We start from the raw sequence: 6163 nt of genomic DNA on the forward strand, positions 1-6163 counted from the left end.
TACAATGGATGCTTTTTAACCAAGTGAAATAGACTACATTTTATGTCTTTCATTGTCTGTACCCATGATTGCCCTGCAATTGTTTAGGAATAATTTTCTGAAGAGGGATCACACTGCTCATAGTTTATTGGATTCATAATCTAAAAAAGGTTAGGTACCAACAGAGTGTCCATAACCTATGATCCTATTCTTTTTTTGTGTATGTGGGGGGACCCCGGCTGGCCAGTATGGGGATCTGAATCCGTGACCTTGGTGTTATAAGGCTGTGCTCTAACCAACTGAACTATCTGGCTGCCCCCTCCTATGATCCTTTTTAGGAATAGTGGGCTTCTGGGTTTGGTGCAAGGGGGCAGACCTGGGCTGCAGTTCTGGTTCCAGACTGAATTACCCAACTGCCTCCTACAACCTCCCCAAGATGTCCCACAGGCTCTATAATGCTCAGCAAGTCCCATTGGTTCTTCTTTCAAATACAACCAGAATCCTGGGTATCCAGGTATTTGTTGTAAACAACTTGGCTCTATGTTTGAATATTTTCATGATATCATGTTGGAAAATAGAAATACCACTTAAACCAATACCAGCCAGGTCGAAGCCACCCTTATCTCTTGCCTAGATCATTGAAAGAGTCCCCTCCTTGGTCTCCTGTGTCCACTCATCCTTGTTCTCAACTTGTCTATTGATCCTTCAGTAGCTAGTGTGTTAGTGATCAAGCAGAAGTCAGATCATGTCATCCTCCGTCTCAGACCCTTCACTGGCTCCCATCTCACTCAGAGTCAAAGTGAAAGCCCTTTCAATGGTCTACAAAGCCCTGTATGACCTGGCACCCCCATTACCTCCCCCACTCTCTCCTATTATTCTCCGGTTTTGCTGCTTTGCTCCAGCCATTCTGTTTTCCTTGTTGTTTCTTGAACTCTTTATGCTGCCTCCTGCCTCAGGGCCTTTGCACTTGCTGTTTCTTTTGCCTGGATTTCTCCCCCCAAATAGCTACATGGGTCATTCCCTCTCCTTCTTCAGGCCTTTGCTCAAATGTCACCTTCTCATCGAGGCCTTCTCTGACCACCCTTTTAAAAAGTTGCACCCCTATCCCTTTTTTCCCCATATTCCTTTTCACCATCTGATGTTGGCTGTCCACCCCCAACCCCCTCCCACTAGAATGGAAGTTCCATGGGGGCAATGGTTTTTGTCTGTTTTGTTCAAAACTTTATCTCCAGTGTCTACAACACTGCCTTTCACATAGTGGGTCCTCAATTCATGTTTGTTGAATGAATGATTGAAGGGATGCATCTTCCCCCCACTTCCCCTAGTCTGTCTCCAGTCCCCAAGTGCTTCATCCTCCTCCCCCAAGTTACCCAGTCTGGGGACCCAGGAGTCATCCCTTTCTCCCTGTTCTTCACACTCCCACATCCAATCAGCTCTTAATGAAGGAGAATGGGCCTTTCATTGTCACTCAGAAAGCATGCTCCTAGAGCAGGTGCAGGGATGCAACCGTGAGCAGAAGCAGCTTTAGCCTTTGCCGGTGCGGAGCTCCCATCTCAGTCTTGTCAACAACTCTGCAAATTTGTCTCCTCTCCCTGCCTTTCTTCAGAGGCCCTTCCTTGCATCTTAATTCCTCTCCTGTGCCACTGGCCTCCACTTCCCCAGACGCAGCACTTCATGCTATAGTCATGTCTAATTTTCTTGTATTTCCTTGCCTCCTGCAGGCTCTGGGACACCTCTGTGCCTTTGCACTTGCCGATTCCCTGTCACCTCTGCCTGGCCAAATCCTGTTCCTGATCCAGCTCAGGCATTCAGCCTGCACTGAGCGTCCCTCCAGCACCTTAGACAAGCTGTGTCAGGTGGCCCCCTCCTTGTTGATCCTGTAATGCTGTGGTTGGTGTTGGAGGTCTGCCTCCTCCATTAGACTGTGAACTCTTTTTTTGGTGGCTAGCGGGTACAGGGATCTGAACCCTTGAACTTGGTGTTATAACACCGGGCTCTAACCAACTGAGCTAACTGGCCAGCCTCACTGTGAACTCTCTGAGGATAGACATTGCATTCTCATCTCTGTCCCTCCAGCCTCAGCACAGTGTGGGGCACACAGAGTCTACTCAATACATATCTACTAGGCTGTGGAATCTTGCAAAAGTTGTTTACTCTCTCCAAGCCTCTGTTTCCTTATCTGTCACAGGGATAATATCTCCTCCCAGGAGTTTTGTGAGAATTGAATGAGCTATTGGAAGTACGGGGCTTAGCACAGGAGCCAGCACATAGTAGGTGTTCAATAAAATTGCCTTCATTTTTCCCTTGTTTACAACTCAATATTTCGGAGCAATATTTAATGATCTCATTTATGCTCCATTCTCTATTGAGGACCTGCACTGGGAAATGGAGCGGCAGCAGCTGAAATGAAAGTTAGACTTAAGGAAACGAAAGTTAGATTTAAGGAAGAACTTTCCTTAGGGAAGAGACAGAGTGTAGAGAGGTTAAGACCATATGCTGTGGAGTCAGACTGCTTGGTTTTGCCACTGTGTGACCCTGGGTAAGTTGTTTAACCTCTCTGAGCCTCAGTTTTGTCATCTTTATAATGGGCATAACAGCATCTGCTTTATAAGATTCTTGAGACAGATGAGTGAAATGTAAGGCTCGTGGAACAGTCAGGCACAGTAAATGCTTACTAAGTGTTTACAGTGGTGAGCAGAAAAGCACAAGACACATGACAAGTCACCCCTCCACCCACACCCAGTATCTGCTTTGTGGATACTTCCTCCTCCAGCTCTCTTGCCCCCTGCCCCCTCCTCCATCAGATGAGGCCTCTGTGTGTTGGAATCCTCCATCAGGGAGCGCTGGTGAGGGAATCTTATTCTCAGCAGCCCAGCTACTGAGGGCTGGATTGTTTCTGTTTCAGTTATTGCCTGTGAAGTGTGGAGCTCCTGGGTAGGCCAAGAAGGGGCCATGGGGTCCGGTGGGCTAGCTAGAGTGAGTGTCTGGAAGCAGAGGCTGTGCTGTCTGCTAGGGCCTGGTTTGGCTGGAATATAGCAGTCGGCTGAGATTGTGCAAACAGGTCATTGTGCAAACACGCCCCTGTGTGTGACCTTGATTGTGCAAACAGGTGTTTACTGGAGGCTGCCCAGCTTGGGCACCCGCTTACAAAAAGCACTTGAGCTGTTGACTCAGAAACCAGAATCTAGCCACTCATTCTTCCCTGAACACACCCTGAACTTTCTGCCTCCAAGCCTTTGCTTAGGCTGTTCCCTCCGCCTGGAGTGTTCCCCTCGCCTCTACCTCTACTTGTTGGAATTTTACCCATTCTTCAAGGCTCAGAGAAAATGCTAAGTCTTTCTTCCTAAATTTTTTCTGGGATTGATACAGCTTTAATGTCCTTTCATGTTTTACCTTATGGCTCTTTCTAGACTGTAAGCTTCTTGAGTTCAACGATCTTTCCTTATTCACCTCCAAAAGGTTAGGAAACTGAGGCCCAGAGAGGGAAAGTGACTTGTCCCATGTCACACAGCCACTTGAGGCAGAGTTAGGTTTTAAATCAGGCCTCTACCTTTTCTTCCACACTCACTACCTCCCTTTCAGACCCCATGCACCTTTGCCGCTGGATCTTTGCTCCAGCCCCTGGGTTGAGGTGGGACTCCAGCTGGAACTTGAGGGTAGGGCGGGGTTTGTATAGAGGAGAGAAGGGTATGCTGAGCAGGGGACTAGCAGGAGCGAAGGCATGGAGGCTGGAATGGGAAGAGTGCGTGTGGGGGTCATAGCAGAGGTAGGAAGAGATGGGCCTGGGAATGGGTGTGGTGGGGGAAGGCCTGCATTCTAGACCCAGAAATGACATTTGCTCTGCATGACCGTGAGCAGCACCTTGTAGTCCTGCCCCTCAGATCTCCATCTCCCCCTTGATATGCCACAGATACCCCAAACTAAACACTCTCCCACCTGAGCTCCTCCACATTCTCTCCTGAACACCTGCTTTTATGACCTGGTGAATGGCATCGAGGATCATGGGTTCATCTTGAAGTCCTCCCTGCCTTTTACCCCCACATTTGGCCTGTCACTTCTTTCCATGGATTCTGCCCCTTCTCTCCAACCTTATGGCACCTGTAGGAGTCCGGGAAATCACCATTGCTTATCTGGATGACGGCCACGGCTTCCTCTTGGTCTCTCTGCCTTCATCCCTGGGTGACTGTCCTTGCTATACTCAGCTGGAGTGCTTCCTCCAAATCACAAATCCCAGCATGTCACTGCCCATCTGAAAATCATCCACTGGTTCCTCACTGCCCATGGGATAAAGTTCTAAGTCTTCCTCACGGCCTCAATGCCCTTTGAAACCTAGGCACTAATTCTCCCCCACCTTGCAGCCTCGTCTCTCCCAATCTCCTCTTTCTCTTCATGAACCTGACACTTCAGCCTTTCCATTTATCATCACTGTCCGATTACGTACTGCTTTTTCATGGCTCTAGGCCTTTTCCCATACTGTTCCCTCTGCTTGGAACGCCCTTCCCCTTATTTCTGTGTCTGAAGAAATCCCTTTTATCCCTCAAAACCCGGCTGGAATGTCACTTCCCCTGTGAAGCCTCCCCAGATATCCCAGGCTAGGTTAGGCATTGCTTACCTGGGCTCCCAGGTGCTCTGCAGAGGCGAGGATGGATCTGTGACCCCAGTACCCAGCATGGGGCCTGGCATAGAGGAGGTATTCATGAAAGGTTGGGGTTTTCAGGCCAGAGGGGCCCCCAGTGGTCATCCAAGAGCTCTAGAGGAGTCCCTTCCACTCAGTGGCAGCCAGCACCACATTCTCCTGCTTTCCTGGTACTCAGATTGGCAGGATTTTCTGCCTTTGATGGGTGCCTCAAAATGAGAAATGAATTAATTAGGATACAATTGGTGCTGAATGCTGATGAGCAAAACTCAGAGCCCCAGGCTGCGAAGAGCCTGGGACGGCTGCCCAGGTTCTCTTTTGGGGCCTGCCTCTGAGGAAGGAAGCAGAATTCTAGCTTTGAGTGGGCAAAAGGGAAGACCTCCCCTCTCTCTTATCCCCCACTTGTGGTCTGCTGGCTAGGAGGGCCTTATCTCTGCTCTCCGGGCCTGGACTGCCGTGGTGTGGCTGGGGAGGGGCATGGTCCTGGTGGTAGGGGTGATGGGGGGAAATCAGAGGCTGAGGTGAGATAAAGGCTCAGATGCTTATCTTGGCTTGGAAGAAACCTATCTTCTCTGCAACACTGTGGCTGGTGGATGGGGCAGCTAGAGAAAGGGGCCAGCTTCTGCCCTAATCATGGTCTTCCTTGGGCAAGGGAGCTGGATCCATCTGTTCAGCGACTGAGACACCCTTCCCCATCAAGCAGCTGTTTTATGTCCCACAGCACTGGGGTGGGAAGATGGAAGGGAGAAGACAGGAACATTTTCCCTAAAAAAGAGTGGCCAGGAGAAGTCATATTACCTGTGTGAGGCTAGAGAGAGTTGAAGGCAGGCCCAGAACTTCTGTGACCCGAACTTGGGGTCTGCATTCTCCCCTGCTTCCTGGAGTGTCTGACCTGGATCCTGAGTGGGAAGAGGGATTCCCAGAGGTATCAAGCCTGCTGCCTTGGTCCCATTGTCCTCTGCTCCTGTAGCCTGGACCCAGGGGACACAGATGGGGGCTCATGCCCACAGATAAGCCTTTGGGCTAGGGAGCACCAGGGAGCAGAGGGCTGGTGGCTTTCACCTCCTTGTGGTTATGGCTGTTCTTATAGTGGTCTAGATGCTGGGGCAAGGCTGGATATATTATCTCTGTCACCTCTCTGACCTCCCAGGCTGTTCTCCTCTGTTTCCTGGAGTGCCAGTTTATTAAATTCATTCATTTATCTATTCACCTACTCCCATGCCCTCTTCTCACTCTTCTTTCCATTAATTCTTTCATTTACCCATCCATCTACCTACCCATTCACTCATCTATCCATCTTCTAATTCATCCATTCACGCATTTATTCATCATACCCATTGACTCATTCATCCACTCACCATCCATGCACTCACCAGTCCATCCATCCATCCATCCATCCATCCATCCATCCATCCATCCATCCATCCATCCATCCATCCATCCATGCACTCACCCACCCACTCACCCATCCATCCACCCACTTACCCACCCATCTACACACCCATCCATGCACTCACCCATCCATCCATCCATGCACTCACCCATCCA

Source organism: Galeopterus variegatus, unplaced genomic scaffold (assembly GCF_000696425.1).
Source record: "Galeopterus variegatus unplaced genomic scaffold, G_variegatus-3.0.2 Scaffold6256, whole genome shotgun sequence".
Classification (NCBI taxonomy): domain Eukaryota; kingdom Metazoa; phylum Chordata; class Mammalia; order Dermoptera; family Cynocephalidae; genus Galeopterus; species Galeopterus variegatus.